The sequence below is a fragment of the Delphinapterus leucas genome, chromosome 2 (genome assembly GCF_059928025.1).
Source record: "Delphinapterus leucas isolate spDelLeu-1000000601 "Yukka" chromosome 2, BTC_Dleu_Yukka2, whole genome shotgun sequence".
Classification (NCBI taxonomy): domain Eukaryota; kingdom Metazoa; phylum Chordata; class Mammalia; order Artiodactyla; family Monodontidae; genus Delphinapterus; species Delphinapterus leucas.
This window is the reverse complement of record NC_143130.1, coordinates 102926090-102952339: the sequence shown is the minus strand read 5'-3', so window position 1 is coordinate 102952339 and position 26250 is coordinate 102926090. Positions and strand designations below refer to the sequence as shown.

The 26250-nt window shown below is 39.4% G+C and overlaps 1 long non-coding RNA gene across 3 annotated transcripts in view; it reads left to right on the top strand.

The window, feature by feature from the left end:
* LOC111181776 (uncharacterized) overlaps window positions 1-26250 on the top strand; it is a 146287-nt gene that overhangs the window by 792 nt on the left and 119245 nt on the right. For all 3 annotated transcript variants that reach the window (XR_002646597.2, XR_016392137.1, XR_004024072.2), the window contains exon 2: window positions 202-270. This is a non-coding gene — a long non-coding RNA (uncharacterized LOC111181776). The remainder of the gene's footprint in view (window positions 1-201; window positions 271-26250) is intronic.

Here is a 26250-nt window from a genome sequence, read left to right as displayed (position 1 = left end):
AGGTGGTCCTGTGCTTTTAATTCACTACTGCTTCTCAGATTGTGGATATCTCAACATTTTATGTAGACACAATTAAGGGTTAAATGTTTAGTGCAGTTACGAACTAGGGTGGCACATTATTACTGAATAAGATGCTTGGGTATGTACTGAAGATTTTAAGTATAGAAGACATTAGAGAAGAATTTATTGTGGTTTTTGCAGGTTCTGAGTGTATATGTCTCAGCTTGAGATGAGAAAATGAGAACAAGTAACAAGCATATTTTTTCAACTGTAAGTATCTTTTTACATTACTTTTCAAGGACCATTGACAACAAAAATTGTTATTTCTGATGTTGGTATATGCGCCTCTGTTTAAAAAGGGAGAAGTTGGGCCAATGAAAAGTCTATTTTCCATGTGATAACATGAGGAAATGGCTAATAGAAAATAAGCTTTTGCTTCTCATGAAACAACCTTGGAAGAGTCACATTTGGGAAAGGTTGAAACCCTTTCTTTCAACAGAAACTGAGACGGAGAGAGGAGGGGAAAAGCTTTATGTATCCTGAGTGCTAATCCCAGGGTGGGGATGCGGATTATTCAGAGTTGCTTCATTCTGCAGCTTCTCTTGGAAGCTCAGCTCAGTCAAATCAAGGAAACAGTTGCATCCATCACCAGCCACATAAGTCCTTAGGAGAGATAAGCAGATCATGAGAGACTGTTACCTGAGGTTGGGGACCAATGGAGGGTGCATTACCTGCAAAACAGGTAGGCCTTTGCACCAAGAGCCTGAATATGGAGTGAGGAACACAAGTGGATAAGCTGTTATAAGATAGGCCACAAACCCTATCTTATAACCTCCCCCATTTACCCTGAGAGCTATCTCAGGAACTTTCTGGTAAAAAAAAAGGAGAAGTTACTGTGAATAAGAGTCATCTGGAAGATTTCATTGAATAGGTGGGATTTGACTTGAACAGGGACTTAGTAATAGGTACAATATGAATAATAGAAAATGTGGGACAGGATAGAACATTGTAGGGAGATATGGTAGTAGTGACAAGGAAAACTAAAGGAATGGCTTGGTATACATTTGGGTTAGTATCTTACCTCTGCAACTTACTAGTGTGTGCCCTTAAAAGTTATTTAACCTTTTTAAACCTTATTTTCCTCATCTTTAAAATAAGGATATAATCAATCATTCGTTTATTCAATGGCATATCATGTACCAAGCACAAAGGAGTCACTTCTAAGTACATACAAATGAAAGTGAGGCCCTTGATTTCAATGAATTTTTCAGCTCAACATTCAAAGAAGTACAATATGATAAGAGAAGTTACGTACAGGGAAGGAGAGAGAAGCAGGGATATCTAAATCTTCCTGGAGGCTTCAGGTAGAACTGGTTTTTGGGTTGAGGTTTTAATGATCCACGCACCCATCCATCCTACATATATTTTATGAAGCACTTGCTGTGTGCCAAGCCCGGTTCTAGGTAATGGAGATAGTAGTGGACAAATTAAAAAGTCAAAAATCCCTGTCTACCTAGAGACTATATTTATAGTTGATGTTTTATATATGCCTACTGAGGGTTACAGACAATAAGTTACATAAGTAAAATACATAATATGTTAGATATTGAAAGAACTGAGGAGAGAAAATAAGTATAGAAGAGGGCTATGAAAATTTGGGGGGAGAGGGCTTGCTGGCATTCTAGTAGATGGCCAGGGGTGACTTTTCTGAGAAGTTCTGTGATTTTTGAGTTGAGCCCTGATAGAAAGAGGGAACCATGCTCATGCTCCATGTTTAGAGAACCCACTGCTCACCAGGCACTTTGCAAGAAGCTGGGAAAGGCCTTAAATGCTTTGCAAAGGTTTTTATCTTCTTTTTTTGTTGTTGTTATAAATTTATTTATTTTATTTATTTATTTTTGGCTGTGTTGGGTCTTCGCTGCTGTGCGCGGGCTTTCTCTAGTTGTGGCGAGTGGGGGCTACTCTTCGTTGTAGTGTGTGGGCTTCTCGTTGTGGTGGCTTCTCATTGCGGAGCACGGGCTCTAGGCGCACGGGCTTCAGTAGTTGTGGCATGCGGGCTCAGTACTTGTGGCTCACGGACTCTAGAGCAGAGACTCAGTAGTTGTGGCGTGCGGGCTTAGTTGCTCCGCGGCATGTGGGATCTTCCTGGACCAGGGATCAAACCTGTGTCCCCTGCATTGGCAGGCGGATTCTCAACCACTGCGCCACCAGGGAAGCCCCTCTTCTTCTTCTTTTTTAATCCAGTAGGCAATGGGAAATTATCGAAGAATCTTGATCATAGGTAGGGCATGCTTAGATTTGTGTCTTAGAAAACTCACTCAGAAGTTATATGGATAATGAAATGGAGGAGGCAAAATTAGAATAGCCATGCTGTCATCTGGAGGCTTCCTCCTCCTTGCATATCTGGTTAACTTAGGTGAAAATCTAATTCTGTGGCATGTGACAGTCTTCATGATACCTGTGAGTTCTCACAGCTTGCTCCTAGTGTGTGTCTGTCCTCTGTAGTCCTTAACCTTTAGGGCTATCTCCTTTTTAGCAAACCATTGAATATAGAACTTATTCATCAAGTTCTAGAAAAACACTCACTCATAGTTGTCTGTGTGTGTGTGTGTGTGTGTGTCTAAATACTTTACTGAAGATTTAGGAGTCACTATGGGATGGGGCTTCAACTGAAAGTATGTGGGGCCTTGGGAGCAAGTCAACCAGTACCAAGCGCATTCAACATAATTGCATTTGGAAGGAGTTCACACTTTCAGCATCTGTCATGCCTTTTGGAATATTTTAAAGACAGAAATTTTGAAACTGAGTTTTTTTTTCTAATTTAAGTAGAGTTGATTTACAATATTATATTAGTTTCAGGTATATAGCGCGGTGATTTAGTATTTTTACAGATTATACTCCATTAAGAGTTATTACAAGATAATGGCTAGAATTCCCTGTGCTATACATATATTCTTGTTGCTTATCTATTTTATACATAGTAGTTTGTGTCTCTTAATCCTATACCCCTAGTTTGCCCCTCCCTTCTTCCTCTCCCCTTTTGTAACCACTAGTTGGTTTTCTATATCTGTAAGTCTATTTCTGTTTTGCATATACGGTCATTTGTATTATTTCCTAGATTCCACATATAAGTGACTTCATACAGTATTTGTCTTTCTCTGTCTGACTTATTTCAGTAAGCATAATATTCTGTAGGTCCATTCATGTTGCTGCAAATGGTGGAATTTCATTCTTTTTTTAATGGCTGATTAGTATTCCATTGTGTGTACGTGTGTGTGTATATATGTGTGTGTGTGTATATATATTTTATATATATATATGCCACATCTTCTTTATTCATTTATCTTTTCATGGCACTTGGGTTGCTTCCATGTCTTGGCTATTGTAAATAGTGCTGCTATGATCATTGGGGTGTATGTATCTTTTCGAAGTATGGTTTTCTCTGGGTATATGCCCAGGAGTGGGATTGCTGGATCATATGGTAGTTCTATTTTTAGTTTTTTAAGGAACCTCCATACTGTTCTCCATAGTGGCTATACCAATTTACATTCCCACCAACAGTGTAAGAGGGTTCCCTTTTCTCCACACCTTGTCCAGCATTTACTGTTTGTACACTTTTTGGTGATGGCTGCTTGTTTTTATCCAATGACAGACAGAATCTCAATCTTAATTTCAATCCCTCCCTCTCTCTCTGTTCTCTTGTGGTTACTCTCTTGCCTCCTTTTAATTAACTATTAGAAAACCTTGAATTTGAACCTTGTTTTTCCTGTAGGTAGAATGTGTTATCCAGGGTTTTCAGAACCTTAACTGGATAGCATGGTGAATATTTGTTTGGAGACATTTTTGCAACCCAATTGTCCTCCTGTCATAAATTTGATTCTTGTGCCTGTCTCCTTGACTTTGATGTGTATGCCATGACCAAGCTTGTATCTCAGTCGCTATCTTGGACTTTTAAGGGTAAGTCTAGTCAATTCTCAAAGCTTTTCTTTTTTTTTGAATTTGCCTTGCAGTTAGTTCAGGTGTTGGTTTTATTTGCCTTTATAGTTCTTCTCAGAAATTTTAAATCATTAAGCTCTACAAAATTTATGCGGTCAAGGACATGATCTGTCTTGGTCACCTCTGCATCCTCAGAGTCCAAAGCAGTACCAGGCATGTAACAGATGCACAGCAGGTATTTGTTAATGAATGAATGCATGACTGAATATTTACACAAAACTTTGGTGGATTTTCTTAATTTTGTATTGGACTTTAAAAATTATTTCACTTTAAATTTGTGTTCTCTAAGAAAAAGCCAGAAATTGCATTTTTAAAGAAGATATTTGAATATACACAATTCTTCTTCTTTTGCTTTTATATAAAAAAATAAAAATACCAAGTACCTTCTTTATTTCTTTTAAAAACTGAAATTCTGTATCCCCCAAGAATCTCTCTCTAAGCTTTTTTTCTATTTTAAAGATAGTAGGGTGTATATGTCAATCCCAATTTCCCAATTTATTCCCCCCTTTCCCCCCCAGTAACCATAGGTTTGTTTTCTACATCTGTAACTCTATTTCTTTTCTGTAAATAAATTCATTTGTACCATTTTTTAAGATTCCACATATAAATATCATATGATGTTTGTCTTTCTCTGTTTGACTTACTTCACTCAGTATGACAATCTCTCGGTTCATCCATGTTGCCGCAAAGGGCATTATTTCATTCTTTTTTATGGTTGAGTAATATTCCATTGTATATATATATACCACATCTTCTTTATCTACTCCTCTGTTGATGGACATTTAGGTTGTTTTCATGTCTTGGCTATTGTAAATAGTGCTGCAGTGAACATTGGGGTGCATGTATCTTTTTGAATTATGGTTTTCTCCAGATATATACCCAGGAGTGGAATTGCTGAATCATATGCTAATTCTCTTTTTTTAGTCTTTTGAGGAGCCTCCATATTGTTTTCCATAATGGTTGCACCAATTTACATTCCCACCAACAGTGTAGGAGGGTTCCCTTTTCTCTACATTCTCTCCAACATTTATTATTTGTAGACTTTTTGATGATAGCCATTCTGACAGGTGTGAAGTGATATCTCATTGTTGCTTTGATTTGCATTTTTCTAATAATCAGGGATGTTGAGCATCTTTACATGTCATTATTAGCCATCTGTATGTCTTCTTCAGAAAAATGTCTATTCAGATCTTCTGCCCATTTGTTGATTGGGTTGTTTGTTTTTTTGATATTGAGTAGTATGAGCTGTTTATATATTTAGGATATTAACCCCTTGTCAGTCATATTATTTGCAAATATTTTTCCCATTGAGTTTTTTTTTTAATTTATTTACTTTATTTTTGGCTGCGTTGGGCCTTCCTTGCTGTGTGCGGGCTTTCTCTAGTTTTAGGGAGCAGCGGCTACTCTTCATTGTGGTGGGCAGGCTTATCATTGTGGTGGCTTCTCTTGTTGCAGAGCACGGGCTCTAGGCGCACGGGCTTCAATAGTTGTGGCACGTGGGCTCAGTAGTTGTGGCGCACAGGCTTAGTTGCCCTGTGGCATATGGGGTCTTCCCGGACCAGGGCTCGAACCTGCATTGGCAGGTGGATTCTTAACCACTGCACCACCAGGGAAGCCCCCACATTGAGCTTTAATGCTTGTTAAAGCCTGTTCCTGCCCCCCAGTGATTGGCCTAGCATAGAGCTTACATCTGCTGCTTTCATCCCACCTCTTATCTTTCCTCTCTCCTCTTCCTCCTCCGTCTGTGGAGCAACCAATAAAACCATCTGCTCACCTGCAACTAATCTACCAAAATCTGTATTCCTCAGGTGTCAGTTTCTACTCCCAAATATCAAAGAATTTCTTTTATTATTGAAGTACAGTTGACTTACAATATTAGTTTCAGGTGTATGGCATAATAATTTGATATTTTTTATAGATTATATTCCCTATGCTGTATATTACATCCTTGTAACTTACTTATTTTACACCTAGTAGTTTGTACCTCTTATCTCCTTCATCTGTTTTGCCCCTCTTCCCATCACTGCCGCCTCTGGTAATGACTAGTTTATTCTCTGTATCTGTGAGTCTGTTTCTGTTTTGTTATAATTGTTCATTTGTTTTATTTTTTAGATTCCACATATAAATGAAAACATACAGTATTTGTACACTCTACGTCCATCCATGTTGTCACAAATGGCAAAATTTGATTCTTTTATGGCTGGGTAATATTCCATTGTATACATATACCACATCTTCTTCATCTATTCATGTGTTGGTGGACACTTGGGTTGCTTCCATATCTTGGCTATAGTAAATAATGCTGCTATGAACATTGGGTGCATACATCTTTTTGAATTCGTGTTTTTCAAAGAATTTTTCTAACAAAGACACCTCTCCCTTTCTAAGGTGAATAAAATCTCTTTCTCATCATATATTTCTAAGAGGATTTTTGGTGAATAAAATCTCCTCATCATCATGTATTTCCTTGAGAAAAATATTTGCCATCTCTGTATATTTTGCTACATGGCTTCTGAGGAAAGGGTGGCAGTGGCTGGGGTTGGGGAGTGGTCATTTGGGATCAGAAGGTAAAACGTAGTACAGCTGTATTTTACTTAAAGTATTTGGACCGCCTCCAACTCATAGGCTAGTATCGATCTCCTAAAGCGTTGCTGGAAATTTTCTCGAAAGCTCCATTGGTAATAATTCCTATTGGATTTCTGGGTCTAGTTAGGTAGCACCATCCTACCCCACTCTCTATGTGTTGGTTCAAATTCAGTAGCACTGGGGTTCTAGAGTTACCCTAAAAGCAGGCAGGATTCCCAGTATAGGACTTTGACCACATTTGTTCACCCTTAAGTCAGGGCTGACCACTGGACCGTCATTGACTATGGAGACCCCTCCAACTATTATAATACCAGGGTCTAGGCTAACCAAGGAGGGAAGGCAGAGCTATGGTATCTACCAAGCTTTTTTGTTTATGGTGTCAGGAGAGCTTGATGCTATGACCTTTCTCCTGTTTCTGGATCTTAATTTCTGGAGGACTGTTCTTCTCACAAGCACATTCCACCAAAAAACACCCATCTTCACAAGAGTGGGAACATATGGAGGTATTTCTCTTCTTAGCCTCCACCCCCAAGTGGTGCTGTGGATGGTAAAACTGTCGCCAACGGCTGCTAGATTCCAGGGGCAAATATGTAAGGTATTACTGATGTCTTGTTTAGGACTGGCTTCCCAGCTAGGTAAAAATTCAGTCGTCATGGTTCGTGTTTAAGGCCCAGGGATTTTTCTAGTATGTTCTCTGATCCAAAGTAAGGAAGTCACTTACCCCGTAATGAGGGGGCTTTGGTGTTAGAAATCTGAACTTGGGTGACTGAGCTCCACCCTCTGCTCGGCTGGATTTGTACCCTTATTTCTAACCCTGACCAGTTCCTTCTCTTCCTCCCCTTGAATAACTTCTTTAAGAGCAAGGAGTGGGAAGGATAACTCACAATTTCACAGGGAGTTCTGAGCTGCTCCTGTGATGTTTTGCTTTAAAATCCTCCTACAGCAACTTTCTTCAACAAGCCTGAGTTTTCCAAACTGCTTTCTAATAGCAAAGTGGAATGCTTTGTGGCAAAAGCTGCTTAAGTTTTAACACAAGCGTAAAGGTCATTTCTCCTTCCAGCTGTTACATTGTCAAAAATCTGACTTACAAATCCAGGCAGTTTACCACATTTTAAAGTACTGTTAAGCAGTCAGCTACCCAGTGTACCTCAAGGGATGCATTGGAAGCTTTGTGATCACATGAATTCCTAATTCTGGATCCTGCAAACTTTAATTATTGTCCACATCCCAACTGTCATTTCTCTAATAGTTCAGGGAATGTAAAAATCCTCCTTTCTGCGCTACCTGAAAATGTCTAAATTTCTTGTGGCATGTAGCATTTACTAGGGGTCCTGATAGTCAGTCACAAGTTCAGATCTCTGAAGGACCCTGTCCCAAGAAGAAGCAGGCATAGTAGGAATCTTTCATTAGACCTGTAATGACTTGCATTGTGTCCCCTAAAAAGACATGTTCAAGTCCTAACCCCCGGAACTGTGAATGGGACTTTATTTGGAAATAGGGTCTCTCCAGATATAATGAATTGTTTTGATATGAAATCATCCTGGGTTTAAGGTAAGCCCTAAATCCAGTGATGATTAGCCTTTTAAGAAAAGGACACAGAGAGACATATAGACACACAGTAGAAGGCCATGTGAAGATGGAGACAGTAAAGACCTCCATGTGTTTAAGGAACAAGTAGAAGGCTCAGGAATGGTGCTCAAGGAGGAAGTGGTACAAAATGAATGAGCTCAGAGAATGGTAGGGGTCAGATCCTGTGCAGCTTTGTAAACTATGGTAAAGAGTTTGGATTTTTTTTTTTTTTACATCTTTATTGGAGTATAATTGCTTTACAATGGTGTGTTAGTTTCTGCTTTATAACAAAGTGAATCAGTTATACATATACATATGTTCCCATATCTCTTCCCTCTTGCGTCTCCCTCCCTCCCACCCTCCCTATCCCACCCCTCCAGGCGGTCACAAAGCACCGAGCTGATCTCCCTGTGCTACGTGGCTGCTTCCCACTAGCTCTCTACCTTACGTTTGGTGGTGTATATATGTCCATGCCTCTCTCTCGCTTTGTCACAGCTTACCCTTCCCCCTCCCCATATCCTCAAGTCCATTCTCTAGTAGGTCTGTGTCTTTATTCCTGTCTTACCCCTAGGTTCTTCATGACATTTTTAAGAGTTCGGATTTTATTCTAGATGTAGGGGAAAGCATTTGCAAGGCTTTAAGAAGAAAAACTGGTCTGATTTGAATTTTTAAGTGATATCTATTGCTGCTATGTTGTAGTTAAGTGAGGGGTTGGGGAGGATTTGTATGGTGTCAAATTAGCTAAACCTGAGTTATGTTTCCCAGAATTCCCTTCCCTGTAGTGCTCAGGGGTAGTGATCCTCACAAGGAGCATTTTGTACGCTATTTGGAAGGCAGAAAGGAAGCAGTAGCCTATTGCTTTTACACTTGGAAGGTCAGAGCAGGGCACAAGACCCCACTACAATGCACCCACATTGCTGTGATCTGCTGGCTCACCTTACTGGCCTGGGACAGCATCTGGCTCACAAGTCCTGCTAGATTTTCTCCTTCAGCCTCGCTCCGCCCTGGGCCAGGATCATATTTAGCTCCATGACTAAGGGCATCAGCCTCTCCAGCGGGACACATACTCTCATTAAAGTTGGAGGCTCAGAGGTTGTGAGAGAATGACAGTAATTCCGAGTCTATCTTTATAGGTTCAAGTCTGTTCTCACAGGTTCTAGTTGATCCTCACATCTCCCTCTTTATATTCATCATCCCTTTAAGTGCCAGAGCCTGGGGCTGGCATGTACACTGTTTAATCAGCTTCCACAGTTGTAAGGTCAAAGCCCTATAACAAATTCATATGCATATGTATATGTGTGTGTGTATATGTATATATAGGTATTTACATATATGTGTATTTTATATATTTGTATAAATTTTGTAGTTTTTATTCTTATATAACAGATTATAGTATATTTATATTAATATATTTAGTTATAAAATATGATATATATTATATATTTAAATATACTATATTTGAAATAGGTTTTATTATATTTAAATATTTATTACATATAAAAATATTTTTATGTATTATATATTTGTTTTATATATGCGTATGTGTGTGTGTGTATGTGCATCCATCCTTGTGGTTCTGCTTCTCTGATTGGACACCACTGAAGCAGGGGCAAAAGTGAAAGCAGGTGCACTTGTTAAGTGGCCAATACCATTTAGTCCAGAACCAGAGATACAGAGATATCGTTATGGAGATGGAGAGAGATGTACTAATTTAAGAATTGTTTTGGATGTTGTATTAGGGTTCTTTAGAAAAACAGAACTGATTGGATGCATATAGAGAGAGAGAAAAGAAAGAAATTTATTATAAGGGATTGGCTCATGTAATTATGGAGGCTGAGAAGTCCCAAGATCTGCAGTTGACAAGCTGGAGACACAGCAGAGCTGATGGTGCAGTTCTAGTTTGAGTCTGAAGGCCTGAAAACCAGGAGAGCTGATAGTGTAAATTCCAGTATGAAAGCTGGCGGACTCAAAACTGGAGAAGAGCCAATGTTTCAGTTTGAGTCTAAAGGCAAGAAAACACTGATGTATCACCTCAAATAGTCAGACAGAAGGAGTTCCCTCTTACTCTTTTTAGTTCTATTCAGGCCCTCAACTGATTGGACGAGGCCCACCAGCATTAGGGAGGGCAATCTGTTTTACTCAGTCTGCTGATTCAAATGTTAATCTCATCCAGAAGCACCCTCACAGACATACCCAGATATTGTTTAACCAAAGTCTGAGTACCCTGTGGCCCAGTCAAATAGACACATAAACTTAACTATCACAGAGGTAGAACTTACAAAATGTATGGATCTATATTGGATGCAGGTCTGGCTTCATGTGCAGTTGTACCAGGCCCCATACTTAGAAGGACTCCACAGTTGGTTTAATGCTTTGCTGTTGCTCTCTTGAAATTCTTGATAATTTTTCAACAAGAGTCCCTGCATTTTCATTTTTCACTGGGCCCCACATATTGTGTAGCTGGTCCTGATGGATGTGAGGAGTGAGGGGAATAAAAGGTTTAAGGGTTACACTTGGGTTTTTGGATTAAATGACTAGGTGGATGGTAGTGCGTTGGAGGTGGAAATTGACAGAGAGCTCAAGAATTTTGATTTGAACATGTTAACATAGAGCTGCCTCTTAGACATTGTGGTAAGATATTTGTTGATTGCTTCCCCAGCATTCATTTCCCTCTTCCTGATTCCTAGCTAGACCTTGTTTCGCAGCCTTGTGGTTAGGGTTTGATTGGCTCTAGTTCCAGCCATCCACACGCTGTCCTGGCATGGCAGTCTCTGCCATATAGGGGCAAAGTAATCAACTAAGCTATATAAACTACTGGTGCTGTTTGTAATTCCCTTTAACCATAGACTAAAGAAGAAGGAGAACTGATTATTTGAGAAGGAGAGGCAGAGTCTGCAGAAATCAAGCCTAAAGTTTTCTCAATTTCAGGTCATGTATAATTGTGGGAAGAACTCCTTGTTTTCCCCAATATCTGTCTTTGCCATCTTCCTCCTTTGTTAGCTGAGCTCCTGTTAAAAAGACTACATTTCCTAACCTTCCATGCAGCTAAGTATAGCCTGTGATGATATTCTGTTTAATGGGCTGTAGGGGACATTGTGTGTGTAATTCCTCCTCGCTTCTTCCTTCCAACTGTCTAGAATTTATATGCATTGACAGGAATCTCAGTAGTAGGTAGCAGAAAAGAACCCTGGTCCTTTGACATCCTGAAGCCATGCCAGTTCTGGACTTCCTACTTCTTGTCTGTTACAAGAGAGCTAAAAGAGAGCTTATTTAAGATAAGATTACTATCCACCACTATTTTCGATTTCTGTCACATGTAGCCAGTGTTAATCCTAAATGATACAGTGTCCATATAATTAACTCCTTTTCTTTCAAGGGCACCTAAATGAATGCTGGCTTGATGCAAACAAGAGTCTAATTAGAACAATTTTTTTTCCTTAGTCAGACCTGTGTATATTTTCTACATACACACCAAAAAAAAAAAAAAAAGAAAGAAAGAAAAAAATCCTTTTACCCAATCCATATTTTGCTTTGACTTTTAAGTCATAGAAGAATTATAGATACTTTACCAGGATCTATTATTAAAAGCACTGCTACTTTCTCTAGGGAAGCAACAATTGATCCACATTTTCCTGGCACTAGCTCACAGTTCATAAACCCTTGTTTAAAATTAACGCAAATCATTAAACAACACAGAAAAAAAATTCTTTTAAAATTACATAGTACAAGCTGCCTTCTGAGAGACTGGAAAAAGTGAGTTTACATGTAATCTCAGATAAGGTGACCAAATATTCTAAATTGGCTAAGACAGCCCCAACTCCCAGATTGCCCGCTGCTCTGGTTTCTGTGTCAGCACACGTCTTGTGGTTCTAGCCAGATGTCATCCAGCTTTAGGACAGGAATTCCTCCCCCTGCTCAGGAGAGCAAATAACTGAAAATGGGGAGAAACAAACTGAAAGTATAAATGGCAAAAAACTAAAGCATGATTACAATATTTTGGTTCTTTGTTTGACAAAGTGTGGAAGCATTTGTCAATGAATACTGTTTAGTTTGGTGTCTTTCACACTGTGTATTGCATGACCCATTTCTAGGGTGTGATTGATATTTTAAAAAAGTGATATGGACTACAATAGGCTAGAAAATGCCAGAGTGCATTGCACATACTAAGGATGAGTATTTTTCAGAAATTTCTGTTTGTGTTTTGTCTGTGAGTCTTTGGTACAAGAGGGTGAATAAATGAAATTTAAAACCACTAAATTTTAGTTATGTATGACTGCACTCCCCAATGTTTCTTGAATCATACAGCAATATTAAGAAATGTTAAGCCTTCCATTCATCATATATTTAACCTATGTAACAGTAACAGCACTTGTGAGTCCATCACTTCCTTGGGTGGGGTTTTCCCTTCAAGTCCCAGACTCACATAAGTTTTCCAAGGCTGTACCAGGGACTTTACAAGTGTCCAGGACTATTGGGTGAGGTGCTGTCTACAGGGGATTGGTCAGTGGATAGTTCACTCTTGAAGTTCACTGGAAGTTCACATGGTGTTTAAAGACTAAATTGAAGTTAGCCAATTGGACAAGGAGAGAATGGCATTCCAGGTAGAAGGAGCAGTATATATTAAACAGAAGAAAGAAATAGTAGATTGTACGTGTTCACAGTATCTTACATATAATTTTGAAATCCAAGAAGTTCTAAAAGCTGAAAGCTTTTCCTTAATCCATTAGGCAGGAAAACCTGACTCAATCTGAACTCATTGGTGTGCTGCATTTGTCAGGGACCCATCAGGAAACAGATGGTATTCTCAAATTGGGATCGTTGAAAGAGGATTTAATAAACAGACTCATTCAAAGGTGTGGGGGGAGTGCTGGCACAGGGATAGGAATGTGATAGTGGGACAGGAGAGTTGTGATCCCGAGACACATGTCCCTAGGAGACGAGAGGAGAGAGTGGTTCTTGGAGGCCAGAAGGAAGGAGTCATGGGAAGAAGACTGCGTAAAGAGCAACTGCCTCCAGATGACTGTCCTTCAGGAGAGGGAAACACCCCAGGCTCCTGGATAGCCTGCTGGGCTCCCCATTGGCTGTATCCCATTAGAAACCTGGGGGCAGTGGAGTGTGGGGCTGAAGCGCAGATAGGTCAGTTTCCCAGGCACAGAGCAGGTGCTAAAGGGCGGATTATAGATCTGGAGGAAGCAAGGGAAGTGGCTCAGTGGCAAAACCAGACCCCAACCGACTGAGGCCATTTGTGGCCTTATTACGCTTAATGTGAATATTCTAGGTTTGCTGCAGAAACATTTATGTGTTTGATATGAGTTGATGCCTTAGACCATCTGGGGTGTTATGTAACATATATACATATACATCTATCTATTTATCTATGCATGGGATTACCTGTTGAAAATCTAAAATGTTCTGAATTCTGAAATGCTTGTGGCCTCTGGGGTTTCTGTTAAGAGCATACCTACAAACAGTAAACTGGAGACATTTCCATGTGGCTAGAAGATTTTGTACGTGGGGAGTTAGAAGGCAGGAGAGGAGGCTGGAAAAGTGGACTGGAGCCATGACAGAAAGAGGCTTTTATGTCAGGCCAAGAGTGTGGACTTGGTTGTAAATGGTGGGGATCGATAATAAAGACTTTTAAAGGGGATGACAAGGTTATGCATGTGTTTTACAAAGATCACTCTGGCTATAATGCACAGACTGGGTTGTACTCTCCTGGGCAGCAGAGCATATGATGGCCTGGGTTTGGCGTTTCTCTCATATCTCAGAGTAGAGAAGGAGCAGGGGAGGGAGGCAGGGAGGGGTGAAAGGCTGGCTCTAGTGACTCACAACTGCACAGATGACACTTGAACAGAATGTGGAAGAATCAGAGAAACACCTGCTGGGGACCAGAAGAGGACACTATAACAATTTCAGATGTCATGTTCAGCACCGCTTAGTAAGCTGCTTAACAAGGCTTTTGCCAGCATTGCAGATATATTTCACTGCTCGTCAACCGAGAGAGATACTGTTCCCTTGCTTTTTTGGATCATATATTCTTCTTAAGAGAAATGAATAGGGACCCACAGGCGTTAAGTGGCAGTAATTACCCAGTGAGCCTGTGATAGAATCTGGACTAGTCTTCTAACTCTGGGCCGTGTTGTTTTTATCACAGCACACTGCCATCCAGTCAGTCTGCAGTATGGTGATGGTCCACATAAATGTGTACTTGAGTTTCTAAAAAGAAAATATAGAAGTAAAAGACTAGTGCATTAACTATTGACTTATCAGTCTTTGGAAGGTATAATTTTTTCCTCTTCAAGTTTTAATGAAAATAAAACCTCAAAATCTATAGCATTAAGCAAAATAAAAGTCTAGTAAAGCTAGCACAGTAGTTTATGCATAATTATGGAAAAACTGGTACACAAAGTGATTATATATCATGGCTCACTTTGTCAAACTTATTACACAGTTTATTTATAATTGATTCTTAATCTTTCTCAAATTGTTTAATGGTTTCCATATGCTTGCTTGTGTTTTAATTCATGTGCATTTAGTGAATCTCACCTACCACAAGCAAGTGAAAGTCTATAAAATAAAAATTTATCTCCTTTTCGCCGCTCCCCGTTCAACGCTTTCTCCAGGGATAACCACTCTTAAGAGGTGTGTTCTATTTTTTCAGGTTTGTATCCAAACCTGACTATATGTTACAGACATAAAAAACCAAATGTTTCTTATGTTGTTTTCCCACAAAAATGGCATAGCACCATGACAGTGTTCTGCAACTTGCTTTTTTCACTTGATATGTTACATATATATTCATGTAAATATTAATGATTGCTTTGTGTTCTATTGCAAGGATTTTCTTTAATTTAACCATTCTGTAACTGATGGTAAATAGGCTCTTTTAAAGTTTTTATTATGACAAATAATCCTTCAGATTAACATCCTTGTACTACTTCTTAGTTGTAAATACTTGAAAGACCTTGCTCTCTAAGGTCTTTGGCCAAAGTATATATTTTGTAGGAACTGATAACCTCTTTTTTCTTAAACCTTCTCTTGGAAGTCATTCATATTAACCTATAAACACAGCAACAAAAAGCCATTTTATTGAACTTTAGGCAAATGATAAAAGTGACTAAGAGGTTTTAGATCCGGTAGACACCATTAATATCTTGCTATTTTCTCCTTTAGCTCACTCATCTCAGTTTCTTAAGCAAGGTCATTCTGGAGACTACTCTTAAAAAATTCTTCTTTGGAGTTTACTTCATCATATCTTTTATCTTAAGAACATCTAAGAGGAACAAACCTGAGAAAGAATCTCCAGGTTAAAGAGGTGGAGGTTGCTAGAAGTTAAAGCAGTGTTTCTGCCCTAGGGAAGTGACATGCTAAAGGGCTGTGGCACCCAGGACATTTTCTAACTCTCTGCTTTCCACCTTTGCCTCAAATAATGAGCTTCTCTGAGAGGAGCAGTGCGTGGTGGCTAGGAGCGTGGACTTACGCACTCACCAGCTGTGGGTCTGGAGCAGATGACTTAACTTCTCTGTGCTGCAGTTTCTTCATCTGTTAAAACAGGGATGGTGATGATGATGGTGATGATGATGATATTGCCTACTCTGTAGGGTTGTTGTGAAAAATCAGGGATTTATATTTATAAAGCACTTACAGGGCCTGGCATATAAAACGCACTATATAGGTATTTGTTAGATAAAATGCACAATGTTATAGGCACTGTGAAGTCTCCTGAAGAAGCAACTGTTCATGAAACTTTTCCAAAGTTCAAATATAGCTAAAGTTGCTCAAAATATCATGTGAAAAATCTCCCTTCTCCTCCTTATCAGACCTTCACTATAGAACTTTCTCTATTCAGTACTCACAGAAGCCCTATATTTCGGTGGTTTGTTCTGGATTTCTAACTTCTAATGAGAAATGATATTTTCTTTAGGTTAAAAAAAAAGCAGGTTAAAAAATGAACAGATACTGGGTGTCTATTTCCTCACAGTTGTTAGCACATTCTTTTTGTTCAACAAAATAGTCTAACAAGAAGAGGAGATTTGCAAAAACATATCATAGAAGAAATCGAGTCAGATTTCAGAAACATAAGTACAGAAACAAATTGGATTGTCAGGAGACATAACCTTCTGAACATAAGAAAATGATAGAAAATTCATTGACAGTATATATATATAACCCACATTTTCACATTCTTTGTTGTTTTGTTGTGGTTTTTTTTTTTGGCCACACCATGCTGCTTTCAGGATCTTTGTTCCCCCACTAGGGATTGAACCTGGACCCCAGCAGTGAAAGCACTGAGTCCCAACCACTGGACCTCCAGGGATTTCCTATAACCCACATTTTCAGATTTTATTATTATAACTATTAGAAATACAGACAATTTTTATTTAATCAAGAGCTGGTTAGCCAGATCTGAGATTTTACAAGTCTTTTGTTACTTTTTTCTTTTCATCCTGCCCCTGCAATATCCTGCATTTTGATCAATTTCAAAGCATAGGAAGTCAGGTATGAGATTTGTTTCTCTTAATATGGTTAGACTTCCAAGGCAAACTGTGTAGTGTTTTACTTCCTCTTTAGCAGGAAGGTACAGAATGAAAGGGCCCCTCCTTCTGGGGGCCTCTGTATTCTCTGGAGTAGTTGACCGTAGCCTTGGGCTAAGCACTCTGACCAAGTAGTTTTATATTCTTGTCTGATGTATTATGATTTAGTTTCACAACAGAGTTGAATGTCTTACTTCCTCGTACTATCACTAACAGGATTTGGGGGCTTGACGCCAACTTTTAATACCAACTTCAGCATAGACTTGTGCTTGTAGGACTTTGGAGAGGATTTCTGATACTGAAAGAGGGAGGGAAAATTAGCTTGCTGTGGGTAGCCACTGAAGTACCTATGGAGAGTTGGCATTCAAACTTTCAGACTTGATTAAAACACTAGGAAAGAAAAAAACCTCTAGGAAAGAAGCTGTAGCAGATATAGCTGTAGCCACCTTGTAATTGGGTATCGTGTGTGTTTGTTTCTTTTATACTTCGCCTTGTTCCAGAAAGTTAAGCAATTATCATATGATTCCTCTTCCAGGACAACAACAGGAAAAGATGGAGCTCTTGTTTCTTTTCTTCTCCTTGGCCTGCATAGGCCTGTGTTTAACTGTGTAATAATTTCTTTTAAAATTAGAGTTGCTCAGGCAACTATACCCTTTACTTTCTAACTTGACCCCATTTCCTGATGAATGGTCTTTTTATTTCTTAGCTAAGTCCTAAAGGTTTTCACATTCTGCAGTTTTCTCTGCTAAATAGCTCTAGGCATAATTGCTTATAAGGTCATAGGCAACCATAAAACCTTAGATTTTTTTAAGGAAACTTAGAGACCATTTAATCCAACCCCCTCATTTTATTTTATTTTATTTTTAATTTTTTCCCCTCATTTTATAGTTAAAGAAATTGAGTCCCCAAGAGGGTAAATATCTTGTTCAATGACATCCAGCTAATTTGTAAACCGGGTAGAATTTTCCCAAGCTAATTTTTTTGGCTTGACTAGAATTACAACTAAAACCATTTTAAAGGCCACATACTTTTCCATCTTGGTCCTTTTGAAATATCATATGGATATAATGTACAGTAATCAAATTTACAAAATCTTGACTCCTAATTCTGAGAAACACTGTGATGTGAGAAATTGTTAAAGAGGTTTGGAATTAACATGCTTGTTAATAGACCATTTCTTACAACTCTGGTCTCAGATGTACAAGTTAATTGAGGGTTGGCTAGGTCAGCCTAAAGAGATTGCTTTGCTTTACCTAATGACCTTTATTTTGGTGAGGGAGGGAGTTGAGGGAAAATGAACCAATGCAAATAGAGAGAAATAATGTCAACATAGGAATCAGATTAGGTTCAATAACCTATTGTCATTACTATTTATATAATATTACACTTTGTGCCTACAAGATCTTAACTCTAGTTTGGCAAAATGAAGACCAGTAAGAAATTATAAATTACCTTTGTGTCAATAACTTGCATCTAGCAAGAGCCAAAGGTGAAAAGTCTGTAGCTTCCCCATTCTCTTTCTGTTGCCCACTCATACCGGTTAGTGAGTCTGTCTATGTAGCCACAAATAACTCACAGAATCTTTGAAGAGCCACCCTTCTTGACCTCTCTATGCCTCCCTCTGCAGGATAGTGTATCCCACAAACAGGCCCATCTCTAATATTTGTGAGCCTGAGGTGAATGCACAAATGGTTATTTTCACAAATCCGCCCTAAGTGGGCCACCTACCCTTCTGTTCATACTGACCTCAAAGAAACTTGTGTATAAGTGTGCAGACTATACCCTACATATTCAAGTTCTGTCCATAACTCCAAACACAAACTATACAAACAACTACCTCTTAACTACACTTTGGGCAGTATGGTCTGCCTCTAATTGTACAGAGAGGAGCAAAAGCCCAAGCAGGCCCTGGAAGTAGGCTCAGAGCTTCATGAGCAGGGAATTCTGGACATCCTGATTAGGGAGAGCTTGGTTTAAAAGAGGATAAGAAGGTTACAGGTGGTCAAACACCCTTGGACTCACAGACCCACCATTGTTCGTGTGCAGGGGAGGAGAAGGGCCAGAAGAGGGCCTTCTAAAGCATGGGACCCAGGAAAGAAGTTCTGGTTAATTGGATCAAGAGCAGTACTGCCAACAAAAAAACTCTGGGATGGAGCCCTCCTATAGACATTGTCTTGGGTTGGACCTGTACAGAGTATGGAATCAAAGATGTCTGATGGCCAGAAAGGAGTCATTTTTAAAACGGGAGGTTCAAGAGATTGAAAAAAGCATCTAAAAGAACAAGACTGTTCAAAAGTTTGTCATGTCAGGACTGAAAGGAATATTCAAGATCAGCTAATAAAGATGGAATGAGACTACAAAGACAGACAACTTGCTCAGGGTCAGACTGCAAGTTAGTAATAGAGCTCAGCCAAAAACTTGGACCTTGGGCTGCCAGGTTCTCAGGACTGGGTTTCTTCCACAACCCTGTGCTGAATCCCTTTGATGTAAAACTGTAAGCCAAGATGGAAGAAAGATGGCCACAGGGTAGCTCTTATACTGTAAGTCTTTTCAACAGTGTGACAAAGCAGAATGGCAAATACCAATGGTTTCTACTGAAAATCAAAGATCAGTCAGCCTCTGTGTGTGTGTGTGTGTGTGTGTGTGTGTGTGTGAGAGAGAGAGAGAGAGAGAGAGAGAGAGAGACAGGGAGGGAGAGAGAGAGAGAGACAGGGAGGAAGAGAGAGAGAGAGAGAGAGAGAAAATCAGGTAAAGAAAGAGAGGGGAAGCACTAAAATACAGGGGCCAATGTCTTGGTGGGGATGTTGAGCATCAGAGAAGCTCTATCTCTTTTTATGAGTCAAAACCAGGAAGTGATATCATCATTAGATGGTTCAACTGGGGAACTTGGTACAATGAGAAAAGGTAGAAATGAGGAAGGGAGCTATAGGGTGTCTGAATTAGTCCCTCACTCCTGTTTGCCACCACTTTGGGACTCTATTTCAACTTCATTCATACCCTCCTACACTGTCAGTAATGTTTGTTTTAAAAATGAAGGTCAGAAAGAGGGAGATGTCCTGGAACCTTTGAAGGTATATTCTCAAGATGCTGATGTAATTCCTCCACATAATATTGATGAGAAAACAACCCAGAGGGACTTCCCTGGTGGCACAGTGGTTAAGAATCCACCTGCCAATGCAGGGGATGCAGGTTTGAGCCCTGGTCTGGGAAGGTCCCACATGCTGCCGAGCAACTAAGCCCGTGCACCACAACTACTGGGCCTGCGCTCTAGAGCCCACGAGCCATAACTACTGAAGCCCATGCTCCTAGAGCCCATGCTCCACAACAAAGAGAAGCCACCACAATGAGAAGCCCGCACAGCACAACGAAGAGTAGCCCCCTCTCTCTGCAACTAGAGAAAGCCCGTGTGCAACAATGAAGACCCAATGCAGCCCAAAAGATAAATAAATAAATAAATAAAATAAATTTATTAAAATAATTTAAAAAAACAACCCAGAGCAGGAGGAAGGTGAGGAGGAAATGGCAGCTTCTCAGCTCCAGTGATTATCCCTCACATTCACGGTGAGAGCCATGAAAATCCTCCTCTTGGTCTGTGAGGAACTACATGACCTGGCTGTTTTTCCACTGCTAGTAGGGACCTAGGAAAAACTGTGCACATTTCTGAGTAACTCTCTGCATCATACTCAATGGTGAAAAGCTGAAAGCATTTCCTCTAAGATCAGGAACAAGACAAGGATGTCCACTCGCACCACTTTTATTCAACATGGTTTTGGAAGTCCTAGACGTGGCAAGCAGAGAAGAAAAAGAAATAAAAAGAATCCACACTGGAAAAGAAGTAACACTGTCGCTGTTTGCACATGACATGATACTATACATAGAAAATTCTACAGATGCTACCACAAAACTACTAGAGCTCATCAATGAATTTGGTAAATTTGCAGGATACAAAATTAATACACAGAAATCTGTTGCATTTCTATACACTACCAACGAAAGATCAGAAAGAGAAATGAAAGAAACAATCGCATTTACCATCACATCAAAAAGAATAAAATACCTAGGAATAAACCTACCTAAGGAGGCAAAAGACCTGTACTCCAAAAACTAAGATGCTGATGAAAGAAATTGAAGACGACACAAACAAATGGGAAGATATGCCATGCTCATGGAGTTGAACAATTCGTATTGTTAAAATTATTCCACACCCCAGGGAAATCTAGAGTTTCGATGCCATTCGTATCAAAATACCTATGGGGTTATTTGGAGAACTAGAACAAAGAATTCTAAAATGTGTGGGGAAACACAAAAGAACCTGAAGAGTCAATACAATCTTAAGAAAGAAGCACAAACCTGGATATATCATGCTCCCTGATTTCAAACTATACTACAAACCTAGAATCATCAAAACAACATGGTATTGGCACAAAAGAAATACGCACAGATCCATGGAACAGAACTGAGAGCCCAGAAATAAAGCCATGCTTATATGGTCAATTCCTCTGTGATGAAGGAGGTGAGAATATACAATGGGGAAAAGATAGCCTCTTCAATAAACGGTGTTGGGAAAACTGGATAGCTACATGCACAAGAATCAAACTGGGATCCTTTTCTCTGCAAAGGTAACCTCAAAACGAATCAAATACTTCAACACATGGCCTGAAGCCACAAAACCCTAGAAGAAAACATCAGCAGTGTGCTCTTTGACGTCAGTCTTAGCGATATTTTTTTGGATCTGTCTCTTCAAGCAAGGGAAATGAAAGCAAAATAAGCCAGTGGGACTCCATCAACTGAAAGGCTTTTCAACGGCAAAGGAAACCATCCACAAAACAAAAAGGCAGCCTACTGAACATGAGAAGATATTTGCAAACAATATATCTGAAAAGGGGTTCATATCCAAAATGAACCAAGAACTCATGCAACTCAACCTCCAAAAGACAAAAACCCAAGTAAAAACTTGGCAGAAGACCAAACATTTCCCCAAGGAAGATACACAGATGGCCAACAGACACATAAAAAGATGGTCAGCATCACTTATTATTAGGGAAATGCACATCCAAACCACAATGAGATGATCACCTCACACCTGAAAGAATGGCTGTCATCCAAAAGACACCAAATAACAAGAATTGGTGAGGATGTGGAGAAAAGGGAACCCTCATGCATTTTGTTGGAAATGTTCCTTGGTACAGCCACTATGACTATGGAAAACAGTTCAGAGGCTCCTCGAGAAATTAAAAATAGAACCACCATATGACACTGTAATTACACTTTGGAGTATCTTTCTGAAGGAAGCAAAAACACGAATTCAAAAAGATACATGCACCCCTAAGTTCACAGCAGCTTTATTGACAATAGCCAATATATGGAAGCCACCAAAGTGTCCATCAGTTGGGTAAAGAAGACATATATATGGGCCATTCTCTGAAACAGGCAGAGAGTGGAGTTGGCTATGGTCGTGACAAAGCTGACACCTCAGTAGTCCCAACGGAAGGTTCCCAGAATGAATTGATTTGCAGGAGTCAGCATGCCTGCAGCCTTCCACCCTTAGGCCTCGGCCCCCAGATGGTGTACCTTTCACAGGAGAGATTTATTTCCTGCTTTCAGGAAGACAGACAGGAGGTGGAAATTGTCTTTCTTGCATGGGTCTTTCCTTCTCTAACATTCATTAAAGGAATATGTCATTAAGGGAAAAAAAAAAAAATGAAGGCCAGGAAATAAAATGTATTGAAGTAGCAAGTATGGTCTAAGCACTGATTGATAATGTTAAAATAAATTAATATTTGTGGCCTATGAAAAAAAGAATTAGACTGGAGTACAGAATTTGTATTCCAGACCTAACCTTGCAGCAAGCCGTTTAACCTCTGTAAGTTGGTTTTCCCAAAGGTAAACAGCAAATAAGAAAGTTAGCTCTTAATATTTATGACCACAAAAAAAAAAAAGGAGGGGAGGACCCAAATGTCAACAACAGGGAAATAAATTATGGAATTTTTAAATGCTACAATATTGTCAGCATTAAAAATGTCAGTTTTGAAAATTTTTAGCAACATACTAAAAATTCATAATATAATGTTGTGTAAAACATGATTCAGAAACTATATATTTTTATGCCAATTTTTAAAAAAAGATGATTATAAAATACTTGAAACAAACACATCAAAATGTTAATTTTATTGTATCTGGGTGGTAATTAGAGATGTATTTTAATTTTCTTCTTTATATAGTATTTTCACTACTTTCCAAATTGTGTCTTATGACCATATACTAATTTTACCATTAGGAAAAGATGTTGTTTTTAATGTTGTTTTAACAGATGTTGCTTTAGCCTAATTCATAAGGATGTTGTGAGGAAAATGAAATAATAGGAGTTTAAAAATTGAATTCTGACAGACATGTGCTAAACAATCCAAGTATTTATGTTAAAGGAAAATTTTGATGTATGTCTCCATGTATAGCTTTTTTTCTTAATAATGAATGGAGGTGCCTGGAAGTAATTATCTCAGTCATTAGAGGGGCACAGTATATAGCCACTACCCCTTTAGGGCTAGTTTTGTTTGCAGACCCTTGTGTCCAAGAAAAAGTCAGATAGACCTTGGCCGTTATATAGCAACTTTATCCAGTCATCAGGAGGGATAGCTAGCTCTTTGGGAAAGTCTTTGTGCCCGAGGTGGGAAGTGTGTATACAGACTCTTTTTTTTCTGTGGCTTCAATTTCAGCCCCTCTTCTCAGTAGGCAGCAACCATTATCTCATGTCATTCCCCATGGAAGCTGCTGGTAAGTTGGAAGAGGGTTAAAATAGGTTCTTGGGAAATACAAGAAGGCAGCAAGTAGGGGTACAAGTGGGACTAGGACCAGAATTAGCTTGGCATCTTGGTAAGATAAGATAAGGTAGGTGACTACTACCGCTTATGGATTGCTCTGTCAAGTACTTGCTAGTCATGATCTCATTCAATCCTCTAAAAATATGAGCTAAGTCATGTTATTTCTTTTTTCTTCTCCTTCTTCTCCTCCTCCTTTTTTTTTTTTTTAAACTGGAGAACTGAAGCTCAGAGAGGCAAAAAATCTTGTCTAAGATCACACAGCTAATAAATGCTAGACCTGGAGTTTGACATCAGGTTTTACTGGCTCTGAAATTTGTGCTTTTTACAATAAAGTTCAGCGAGTTCCAGAATTGTTTAACACCAGATTCACTCAAGGAGAATTTTGAAAATACAGATTCCTAAGTCCTACCCCTAGAAATTCTGATGATTTAGTAGGTCGGGAATGGGACCAAGGAACCTGTACTTTAAAAAGCCTCGTTGATTTGCTGGTCAGGGAGGTTCGAGGACCACTGCTTCATTCCACATTGCTGCTCCCATATCAGCCATGAGACAGGATGTGTTCTTGTGCATGGACCTGAAGACTCCACCCAATGAGTGAGCGATGCTGGAGGAAGTATTACATGTGAACTGCACACCCAGCACAAAATCCTCCACTCCTGACCCCTGTCAATTCTTCAGTTTCATCTGTCTCTCTCACAAAGTCAGAATTGGGGAAAACCAGCCAATTGGGAAGAGTGCTAAAACAAAACATGTAAGTGTACCAAGATAGAGGAAATTATTTTTAGTAGAACTCTTCACTGAGACCTGAACTGTGTTAAAATTGACAAGAAGAAACCAAAAACGAAAAAAGAAAACAAGAAAAGAAGAAACCTCTTCGGGTAGTGAGTGGGAAGAGGGGACCGGCCCCCCAAGGAGTTTGTTTCAGCAACAATAGATGGTCACTAAACAGCTTCTAGGGAGGGCAGGTCCTGCTAGGTGCAGAGCTTGTATTTGGCTGAGAGGCTTTGCAGGTTTGGGGCCAAAGTGTGTCCATGTTTAGGACCAGAGTGCAGTGGCTGAGGTGCCACCTGTGTTCTCCTCACTACTTCTTCTCCAGGCTAATCAACTTCTCCCTTGAGTAAGTGTTTAACAAGTATATTAAATGTATTGGCTTGAAAAAGCACAAAATCATTGACCTGGCTCATGCATCCCCATGTTTTAGTCCTGCCCTGTTTCTCACTCCACCCCCATGTTACCTCCTTTCTCCTCCAGGTCTTTGGAATACTGTTGTTTGGGATACTCTTCTGCTCTCTCTCATCCTCTTTCCCTTCACTTATATTATTCTTATTAGTCTTGTGGGTGTCAGCTTAAGCATCCCTTTCTCAGGGAGGCTTCCCCAACGTAGGGGTTAGAGACTCTTAGTATAGTTCTGACAACTCTCTGTCATAGTCACCACATTTCATTGTTATTTCATATCTAATTGCCTATTGGCTCCTAAACTGAGTTCAATGAAGGCAGGAACCTTTTTTGTGTTGTCCACCACTGTTTCCTCATAGCTAGTCCAATGTTCATTCAGTATGTGTTGAGGACTGAATGAACTGAGAGTCTGAGGCTATGTGCAGAGTGAGCCCCTCACTTAGAAGGATCCAAGGCCGGGTCTGAACTGTGATCAAGTCACAGGAATTCCACTGGAGAGAATCCCTAACCTTACCCAAACCCAGCCATACTCCAAATTATGCTACGAAGAATCCCAGAATGAAAATCAGGACTACAAGGTTCACCCAGGTGTGTGACTTTTGGCCAGTTGCTTAATCTCTTTATCTTTCAGACCTTTTCTGAGTAACAAAGGAAAGTGTAGGGAAGTTCTTTGAAAATATTACGAGTTGTAGTAGAGACATTGAAGAGATGGGATCATCTTTAAAAGACTAAGGTGCTTGGGACTAAGGGACTTCTCTCTGGTTCCCATTTTTCCCACCTCAAACCACGTCTGGTTGAGTCAGCACAGTCAGTACAGTGGAGCCCTCATCAACCCCCACTCACCACCACCATTATCTGGTTGACTAATAGAGTTTGTGTGTTATTACAAAGGAAAGGGGAGGAGGAGAGAGAACCAAGTAAGTGGCAGCATTTGCTGGCGTAAGAATGGGGTGGACCTGTCAAAAACACTTTCCAGATCCCTCATTCTCTAGGGGATAATTTTTCTGCTGATATTTCAAACTTAAATACCTATACCAGAACTGCCATATTCAAGGTGATAGCGCTAGAAATCGCTCTTGACTTCTCAATATGAGAGGTTTTAAATAATAGTTGCTTTAATGAAGTACCATATGGATAACATCTTAGGACAGGGAGTCAAATGGTGGTAAGAAAGAAGAAAATCAACTATAGAAATAAGTGAAAGCATTTCACTATATATATATACCAAATCATCATGTTGTACACCTGAAACTTACACAATATTATATGTCAATTATATCTCAATAAGTCTAGAAAAGAAAAAAACAGGGTAAGGAATTAGAGTTGCCAGATTTTGCAAAGAAAAATATTTAAGACATACTTAACACTAAAAAATTATTGTTTCTCTGAAGTCCAAATTTAATTGGGTAACCTGTATCTTATCAGGCATCCTTTAATGGAAGGCCTCTCCTTTTCCCTTAGTTCTGTTCTGATTATTCCATAGTGAAAAAATAAAACGTTCTATAGAAATATTCATTCTGTGGCTCATTTAGTGTCTTTAAAATCACGTTTCCCTTCAAAAGAGCCATTGC